We start from the raw sequence: 10981 nt of genomic DNA, 5'->3' as shown, positions 1-10981 counted from the left end.
CGTCGCCACGGCAACGGCCGCGCTACGGAGCGCGAGACAGGGAGCGGCGCACGGAACGCGATTCGCTCGTGCGCCGCTCGATTTGGAGTCACTACGGGTTTCGATAATGATCACATTACGATTACTGTCATCATTAGACCTTTCTAGATTTGAAGCTTTCGTGACTGCAATAATTCATACTCTTAGGTTTTTTCGGTAAAGTCACGTAGGTAAAAAATAAATAATAATAGAAAAAATATATTTTTTTTTATTTCTTATTTTTTACCTACGTGACTTTACCGAAAAAACCTAAGAGTATGAATCCTTGCAGTCACGAAAGCTTCAAATCTAGAACAAATATGCTTGCGATCCACCAAACCTCGCGTCCACGGTGCTGGGTTACAGGCGGTGCGTGCGTCTGTCTATCCATCACTGTGGCTCGCACTTTTACGCGTGGCGACGGCGAAAGCTCCTACTCGAAGGGTCGTATCATTAGACCTCCTTTGCCAGTACCAAAATATAATAATAGGGTTTTTCCCCTTTTTTCTGGCAACAAAACTGAAACCTTTTTACGAGGATTAATGTCTGCATTAACCACAATACTTGCAGTCAAATGCAAACAAAAATACACTATGATAATATATGCATTGTCCTTGTAACTGATTGGTCCACACCAAGGAACGGCTTTCTTTTGAGCCTCGACCCAATTGGTGCTCGACCAGAGGATGCCAAGCCTTTGCATATATTATCATAGTGTGTTTTTGTTTGCATTTGACTGCAAGTATCGTGGTTAATGCAGACATTAATCCTTGTAAAAAGGTTTCAGTTTTGTTGCCAGAAAAAAGGGGAAAACCCCCTATGATTACTGTCATGTCACAGGGTAGTGCTGATGTCTACTAGCCCCCAAATAATTGACCCTTAACATTTGTTTTTTCATTGGCATATTAATTTCTGTTTTAAATTAAACTTAATTTTAAAAAATCTTGACTTAAAGCTTTTGTAACTGCAGGAATTCATATTATTTGGTTCTTCCGGTAAAGTCACGTAAATAGGTTAAAGTTAATACAAATAAAATAAAATAAAAACTACGACGTTTCGATCACAACACAAGCGATCGTCATCAGGAGGAAAACAAACAGGCGATCTAAACGTCGTAGTTTTTTATATTTTATTTTTATTAATTTAAACCTATTTACGTGACTTTACCGAAAGACCAAAAGAATATTAATAAACAAAAAGTTGATGAGAATTAATTGGGGGTCACAAGACATCTGGACCACCCTGTAATCTTCATGGTTTAGTTAATCATCACGATGCGATGAATCAGAATCTGTATATATCCTGGAGGAATCCGACGAGCTTTAACGGGGCCGTCCATAAATGACGTCACGCGATTTTGGCCGATTTTGACCCTCCCCTCGTCACACGGCGTCACAAAAAGTCAGACCCCCCCTCAAATATGACGTCACGAAGCTCTGCCCCTCCCCCCCAAACCATATTTCCATTTTGAAAATAAAACTTGCTTCAAATCACTTTAAACTATTGTAATTGTAGTGCGTATTTAATGTGACGCTGCACTGATATTGTAGGGGAAAACATTTATTTAAAAAATATTTAATCAAGTAGAACGTGTTGTCTATATTTATTTAACGTTGCGTATTTTGATGTGACGTCACAGTTCTCACCCCCCCTCCCCCCTCGTCACACCACGTTACAAATATCTGACCCCCCTCCCTCCCCTAGGTGCGTGACGTCATTTATGGACGGCCCCAACGCTCTTTTTCACAGATGTCCAATAGGGGCAGGTCAGAACGTTACAACAACAAACAATACAAAAACACGATTAATCCTGATGTATCCCATTAATAATTACGATTAAATTAAGCGTTACGGTCAAAGTAATCAAAACTATTCGATGTATTAATCTACTTTAGGGTATTCTTGTTTTGTTTTTGCAGTGCATGTAAAATATATGGTGGTCGGGTAACTCGGGTTGTGACGATTTTGTCTAGATTAATATTTTTACATTCCCAAGTGCTTCGAAAGAGCATCAAAAGAGCTTATTGATTCATCTTAGTGTGATGGGGGACGTTAAATCGCTACTCCCTAGCGTAACAAATTATATGCGTACTGCATAAATAAACTAATCAAAAATAATAATTTCCAATTGAGAATGAGTGCATAGTCAGGCCAATAATCGAATAATTGACAGTACTTGTCAAATGAGTACAGCCGAATTAAATAGTTTACGTGTGTCATTGTCTTCGACAAATAATGTTGACGCCGGTATATATAAAAAAAACTAATCTTAATTTTCATAATCTTTTCTTCTCGCAAACATTATTTTACCAAATCCTCTTGAATTCCGGGGAGTAATTTTGTCTGTTGCTCCGGATTACACCCGCTCAGGCTGTTGTCCGTGCGCTCGCTTTGATTTTTTTTTTGTTGGGCAGCATCTGTTTGGCACTGATAAGTGCGGAGAATTACCGATGCAAATTTATGCAAATGAAACTCGACCGATTCTCAGCCCGTTGAGAATGGATGTAGCTCGTTGAGAATGGATGGAGATTTTCACTTTCATTTTGGTTGCCCCGTGCCTACAGTGGTGTAGGGTTCTGCCCGAGTGTAAGCTCGCGTTTCGTGGCGAGATGTTATCGCCTGATATGCAGGAGGTCGTGGGCTTGATCTCGACCCTGATGCCTGTATATTTGGAGTTTGCATGTCTCTCTGCCCGTGGTGGCGTGGATTTTATCTCCCGAGTCCTCCCGTTTGTCCCTCCACATTTACAAACGTGCATTTCGAGTGTTTGGCTGATATCAATTTACACATGATAAGCCACTTCGTCGAGTTATCATTTGTGGCCAGGTCGCTTCTGAGAAAGAGCTCAGTGGGCCTTACCTGGTAAACAAAAAAATGTTTAGTCTCACTGCCATTGTGCCTTTTGTGACAATTATGATTTTTCAGAAACGTATACGACGGTATATGTTATCGATTTTTTACAATATATTAATATATTCGTATGCCTGTGATTACGTACTCGGTATGCGTGAGGTGGCAATTTACACCCTGCACAATCTTGCAAACGAGATAATCCATCTCGAGAGATAAAATTCAACAGAGCGGTTTTATTGTCAATGTCACAACACATAAAAAAAATTATACGCCGCCAACCGCCACATGTTGAGTTGTGGAGATGCGGTTATGAAAAGCCAAGTCGTATACGGTATTGTAAGTGGCTTTTTCTTCCTGAAGACATTCAGACATTACCCGTAAATGTTCGCCTGAACATTTTATGAGGTGACCGCACAGCTCAGAAGAGGTCAGAAACACTGGGCCGGTACTGCTGAGAATCTGAGTTACAGATGCGCATGATTAACGTGCAGGGTTCGCGATTCAATACCGAGGTGATTGATGATCTCAGCCTGGTTGCCAACAGTCCACATGAACCCTATTGAACTTCATTTCCCTTAATTTAGCTAAATATAAAAGCTAATTTCGATTTAAAGCTTTCGTGACTGCAGGGATTCATCTTCTTGGTTCTTTCGGTAAAGTCACGTAGAATGGAAATAATAAAATAATAAAAGTAAAACATAATACAATTATTCTCACGACGTTTCGGCCACAACGCAAGCAGCCGTCCTCAGGTGGAGAACAGGTCTGTCATTCAGACTCTGTCTTCTCGACAGACCTGTTCCCCACCTGAGGACGGCTGCTTGCGTTGTGGCCGAAACGTCGTGAGAATGATTTTATTATGTTTTATTTTTTATTATTTTATTATTTCCATTCTACGTGACTTCACCGAAAAAAACCAAGAAGATAAAAACAAATGTTTGATGGTCAATACATTATCACAGCAAGCGTGTGTGTGAAAATGCGACCGCTGCTGGCTGAAATATTTTGAAAAGCTACTTGAAGATTTGTGGAGGCTCGTGACAAGTTTTCATATCACTCGCCACTGATGTTAGTCGTGCCTCGGAATCGAACTGAGGTCACCGGGTTCACGACAAAGTGCACTCACCCACTAGGTCAGCGCACCACACATAACTGTGTGTGAGCGTGTTTTATACAAATACAAATATTAAGATCCCCCGTATATATTATTCACAGTACATGGGGGGTGTTCGTGGGCGGGAATCCATCTCGGGTCGCCGGGTTCGTTGCGCAGTGCGCTAACTACTGCTCTATCACTCCCCATAAACATATTCACTCACAAATACAAAGATCCCCGTATAGCCTTATAAGACTGCTTGGGCAAGTGCGGTTAGCGAGCACCTATGAAGGCCGACACGGCACACGAGGGGGTGAGTGGCCAGCATCACGCCCGGCCGCCTTTGTCTCCCGAGTGGCGATGTTTACACATCACACAAGTACTCATTTGCGGCTGAGTCGACCTAGGGGAGGCCCAGTACCGGTTCAGATAATTGTCACTGGTATCGGTCGTGAGCGGGAATCTAATTCGGGTCACCGGGTTCGTAGCGTAGCGCATTAACCGCTGCACTACCGCTCCCGTATATTCACCCTCAGACACACTCACACGCAAGGGCATATAGACACTGCATGAGCACCAGTGTTGCCACTGTCTCTGGGCAATGTGCGAGGGCGGCGGAATACGAGTCACCGTGTGTGCGTAGATCGACATAAATTAGGGCCAAGTTCCACAACGTGAAGTCCTGACAACGGCTCACCCACAAGGCAGCAATCGTCATCTTTATGGCCACTCTGGCGTGGTTGCCTCTCTCCCATTGTGCTCACCAAAGTCGCTGGTCGCGTCAGCGTTTTCTTAATGAACGACATTAAATCCAATCGCCGGGGGGTCCCAGAAATGCCAATTATCTTTTCCATATTTTTTTCTTAATTTCACACCGTATGTTTTTTCTCTCTTAATTCGTATTACTAGCATACGTAATTAACAGGAGATAACGAATGTGTACCACGTATGATGCGAACATTAGAATTCTCACCACCTTTTATGCACGGGTAGCGCATCGGCAAAAAGGGTAAAGGCGCGGCCCTGCAATTTCCTGCTCACGCCACTGCTGGCGGAGGGGCCTCCACTTCGAGCGAGTTTCAGAGGGTTATTCTTCGAGGGTAATTTGGCCTACTCTTCCACCCTTGCCACACGTCTTGGAAGAGGTGGGTATACCCACACTTCACCCCACCCACCAATCGACGAACTCTGATGGAGCCCTTGTTTAACTGCTGGGCGGACAAAGGCGATGGTGGAGTGGGGGGGAGGGGGTGATTTAAGAAACCTGGACTTTTCTTTCGACTGCCGCGCCGGGAAATCGAACCAGCAATCTCTGCCTTGCAAGTCCCGTGTGCTCACAAACCAATTGCACTGCCGAAACATCACGCAACGACCATTCGCTATGTTCGACGCGTGTTAATGCAAATGCTCACAATCTGGAATTATATAGCCGCATGTTATGTATAATTGTCGCATTACTTTCACGGTGCAAGGTGGCCGATTATTTTTTACGACTCGGCAATGCCGTTCCATGGCGTGGTTAATTTGCCGACTGAGCGAGTAATTATACGAAGCTCTTGTGTATGAGGCACAGAAGCCACGAAATGCCATTGCCCAAAAAACCCTTCCAACTGGAATATTGCTGCGGGGGAAGATTCAATTAGTCTACACGATTGTTTATTGTAGGCATGTAGGACCAGGTCACCCTTATAAAAAGTGACGTTTTGCCTCAATGGGTTCTCGCCTGGAGATACAAAAGTGCGTGATATGATGATGATGACCATATGTCGGATATAAAAAAAATATATATATAGCCACCCTCCGCCAGCCCCGCAGTTGCTGCACAGTTGACAACGCAACGACCTTGAAGGGCTACCCCAGGGGTCGGCAACCTCCGGCATCTGGAGACGCGTGTGGCTCTTTAAGAATCGCTGCTTCGTATGTATTAGAGGCAGCCGTCTCGCATTCACGTTGCATCGCGGCTCTTGAAATATCGAGTTCTTTAACGAATTAAAAAAAAATGTCTCTTCTTGTTATTTTGGTTTGCTGATCCCTGGTCTACAGTGACAGTGTCCCACCAACGGGTCTCACTTCGGTCTTCTCTTCCCAATCGGCCCTCATCAGCGATGAGCGCGCACGTGCCCCACCCTGCACAGCCGCTGTTCTGCCCGTTCATATCTAACGACGCTTACTTACCAGCCCCGTGTTCTCTTCCCCTGTCTTGCCACGATATGCCCAGCATTAACCACACTATGGCCATGCGATGGATTGGCAAGAGCCGCAATAAATGCACTGTGGTGGTGGTGGTGAAATACGTCTTTTTGTCGATTTATATCGATGACTCCAACTTATTATCCACACATCGAATATTGTGCATGGAAGGGTTTTTTCAAACTTAAAGATATGTTTGTAATGGGTTCACGTCACCGTCTGCCTTCATTGGAGGCGCCACCATTCATCGTAACGTAACAATCATCCTCGCTTGAATCAAATCGTTGGCCTGAACCAGGACAGGTTGTCAAATTACGAGCGTGGGGCGAGAATTGTCAAATAATTCTGGCCAGGGTCATTTCTAACGTGCGTGCTTTTGAACCATATACCCATAGACAGTACCAAAATGAAGATATATAAACAAAAATTACATAATTTCTAAAATTCACTATTGGATGGAGGCCTCCTCACACCGTGTTGGTCATGGGGATTGCATGACCATACTTCACCACGCTGGTCATTGGGGATTGATTGCGACGGGGGTGGAGGGGTTAGAGGGGTGCGGTGGGAGTCCAGGACCGCTTTAGATAATTATCACTCGCCACCCATGTCAGCCGTGGCTGGGAATCTTACTCGGTTGGCCGGGATCACAGCACGGGCACCGTGCGCTACCCATTGCCGCACCACCGCTCCACGCCGCATATGTGCATACACAAACACGCGTATGCTCTGCAGAATGGTTTTCAACTATCGCGTGCGGCGCTTTATTTGTGACAAAGCGTGAGGACTCTTATCTCCCGCAGTCAGGCGCGCAGCGTGGCTCTCTGGCATTGTGCATTGCGCCCATCAATTCTCCTCCGGTGCCTTTGGAAGGGACACCCTTATACTCCACAAGAGGTGTTTCCACACGCTGATCAACGTGAATGCACCTGGACAACATACGTGGCCTAACATATATATAAAGTATCAGTTATTGTAATAATCATGGCAATTATTGTTATTATTGTACCGTACACTAATATATAATCATGTTGTGCACCCCGCATTGACCAGCGTGGCGAAGTATGGCCAAACAACCACCTTCATCCAGCAGTGGATGAACACAGGGCCGTGAATGATAACGATATTATTCATAACCGTACACGTGCATTACATTTTAGCAGGCTGGTCAAGAATATCGAGTGGGGTCACAGCAGCCAAGAGACGGAACGCGCCCGGCAGGACGACTGCCTCTAAGGAGATGGAGCGATTAAATCAGCTCGCGTGTGTCGTGCACGAGATCGGTGGATGTTACATCGCAAGATCGTGAAATATCTCGACGGGGCTGGGAAGGCCTTCACCTCAGCAGCGGATTGACCACGGCTGCGTGGTTATTGATGACGCCTGTCCAATACATGCAATACATATATAATCGAGCGTAGAATACGTGCTTCATTCACATATAATGCACACGCAAACACATTCGTCAATAGCACTGCCCTAAGATGTATAAAAGGTTCCACGATTCGGGCAATGGCCTTTCTTCATCGCAGAGAGACATCTGCCCGTCATTTGTACTGGAACACCACTGCCAACGCAGTACTATCACACACACACAGTAATTTTTTTTAGACCTGTACTGCAAGTGGTTTGGTGATGCTGCGAGGATGATGCCGCCGCTGCTGCTGTGTGCGTGGTTGCTCGGGCGACGACCACTGCTCTAACCTTGTTTTTTTTTTATATGCGAATCCGAGCCGGGACCCACGCTGCGCTTCGCGTGGGCTACGGCCTCGTCGCTTCCACTCCCCGTCGGCCCCGACAGCTCCGTCGGGCACAATAAACTGCCGTGCATCTCATCTGCACGCCCGGCACGGCCTTCTTGCGTGTCAGCGGCGCAATTAGCGGCATCAGGCGCGCGCCTCCGCTCGCCGATTCCTGGCGTGCAATGCAGTGCGGCAACACATTTGTCTCCACGTCAAAGAAACGTCACACCGATGGGCTAAGATCGTAGTGATGATGGTTTTGGTGGTGGTGGTAGTGGTTGTTACGATGATGTGTGTATGTTGAACTTCTTTCGCACAGTACGTTGCCAACCGTGTTAATCGGAGGTGCGAAATAAAAAATAATGATCATGGTGGTGGAATTGGTGGTGGTGATAATGATCACAGTGGCGATAGTGATGTGGGTGGCGATAATGATGGTGTTGGTGTTGAGTAGCGGTGATGATAATTACGATGATCATGGCGGAAGTGGTTACGATGATGATGACAGTACTGGGGGTGATAATAATGGCAATGATTGTCGTGGTGGTGGTGGCGGCGGTGATGGTAACAATTATACGCAATTCTTAGCACCTTCTGCCAAAGGTACTTCATACAATGGGGTGACCCTGAATTCACCTGCGTCGCAACAAACTTTTGGCACGAAGTACCTGGCAGCACACGAAGAAGAAGGAAACCATAAGCCTTTCTACCCAGAATAATTCACATGTTAATGTCAGGACATATCGTTTTGTTTCATCGTGTTAATGCCGCTTGCTTCTGCGCCCTACATCGCCGCATTGCAATGTGCCGTTATTCCGTAACGCGCCTCGAAATTTGCTTTTAAAATGAGGGGCTCGATCCGAGGAAAATGTGTATTATTGTTTTTGTAAAACCTATCCGACATGTTCGAGTCATTTCCCCGAGGCTAAATTATGTTCCTTTTCAATGTGTGCCTCGTACAAGACGATCTTCGTCTCGGGCGCTCTTGTAAACACGTGTTATTTCGCTGTTATGACCGCACTACTTATACAGGGCTTCGTACACGCCAGTGGATACATAGATCGTGCTACGAGCCACCTCGAACCACTACAGCCACTCGAGACGCTCACATTCGAGACCCTGAAACGTTCTGGATGGGCGGGGGGTGGTGATATGTTTCTGCAGCAAACACTAAAATCTATACTCAGATGTCTTGATATTGAATCAGCCATCTGCGACGACTGACACGAATTTTTACATTGCGTATTGGTCATACACAAGGTTTATTGAGAATGCATTGTCAGTGCGCTGTTGGATGAAGGCTTCCCCACGCTGTCGGTCAGGCGGATTGTTTGACCATACTTCTACACAAAGCACTACGATCCCGGCGGACTTGAGAGTTGATTCCCGGCCACGGCCAACATCAGTGGCAAGTGACATCTGAACTGGCCCTGGTCCTTACCGACTTGACCAACCCACACTGACCGGAGTGGTGAAGTATGGTCAAGTACGGCCGACATTGCATGGGGATGCCTTCATCCGCCAGTGGATTGACAAAGGGCCTGTGCATAATCAATGTACATTATTAGTAACAATATACAATATTCTAATTAGGCTTTATGAACTATCCGTACTGGTCTAGGTAAATGCATCCATCCACAGCAAAGATGTGCATACGCCGTACACATCCGTAAACAAACACGGAACGCAGTTCACGAGAGAGACGGAGCGATTAAATCAGCTCGTGTCAGGTTGGATGCCACGTGGGATATTACATCACAGGACCGCGTGAGAGATGGCGAAGGGTTGGTGAGGCCTTCATCTAGCAGTGGATTGAGGATGGCTGAGGGTGATCGTAATGAAGAGCGCATGTCCACGAAGCGCCGGTCTTTCCCGTAGCAGTAATATATTTCATTTCACCGGGAGATAAAACAGGGGGCCCGTCGAGACACATGAAACATTGTCTCTTTTGCACGGACAGCGATCTACCTGGATTGTTACATCAAGCCATTAGAGTGTAATTCAACTTTCTGCAAAGTCAAGCAAACTTTCAGCCTGATGGCGTTTGTCTCTGTGCTGTTCACATCTTGAGGGCCAACAAAATAGTACGGGAATATATATATATAAATAAACCCGAACACACACATTCTGTGGGCAAACATCTGTGTCCATGACCATCTCTCTCGTCTCTCTGCCGTATCTCGCTCATTAAGACCGCTGTTTGGAGACGGAATGCAACGCCACCCTGGATTGATGGCTTTCATTACCATCTGAAAGGGCTGTGCTCTGGGAACGGGTTACGGTTTCTACAAAAAAATCTGAACACCCACCACCCACCACCTCCTCCTCCCCAACAACGCCACAACCCCCCCCGCCCCAACACTGAATGCTTGTCACCCTCCTCTCCCGTAGCTGGTGCTAGTAGTTCGTGTCTGAAGCCAGGGGGCTTGTGTAAGTAAGCCCCGCCGTTGTAGTCCCGTTTGTAGTTATGGAGTTTTCAAGGCGTGATATGTAGTCGTATTATTGTTTATAAAAAAAAAATCTTACTATACAATTTATTCGCGGGTGGGTCTGTTTTTTTTCTGAATCAATCACAAGCTCTTTTTTTTTTTTGGTTCATCAGTCCACCCCGTCGGTGGATATTTCTGCAAGGAGTTCGGAGACATGACTGGCAACCCAAATCCGGAATCGTCATCAACGTTGCGTCTTTTGCGTGCAGTAATAATGTAAAACTATTGCCGCGGCTGCTGATGCTACGGGCAAGTTCTCTTGCTGAGGGCTCGTTCCACTCTCTCCCTCTCTCTCTCTCTCTCTGGACGGTACACGCATAAAGAGCCATCCGTCTTGAGAAGGTAAGCTGTAAATAATGCTGCGATATATTCCGGTTTGTTTGTCGTTCATCTGCTAACGTAAAATTGAATCATAAGTTAGCAAAGGGCTCTTTCTCTCTCTCTCTCTCTTTCGGCGCATAATGGCATGTCAGCGGCAGCTATGTTGACTAAGCATTTTACACGAGAGGATGAAATGTGTTCACTTCAGTCCCCCCAGCCCCCCCTTTCCCCTGGCCCCCACCATACACTCGTATTCTAAGTGGCTGTTGTAA

This window comes from Lampetra planeri, chromosome 20 (genome assembly GCF_965212315.1).
Source record: "Lampetra planeri chromosome 20, kcLamPlan1.2.h2, whole genome shotgun sequence".
Taxonomy (NCBI): Eukaryota; Metazoa; Chordata; class Hyperoartia; order Petromyzontiformes; family Petromyzontidae; genus Lampetra; species Lampetra planeri.
Note: the sequence above shows the minus strand (reverse complement) of the source record.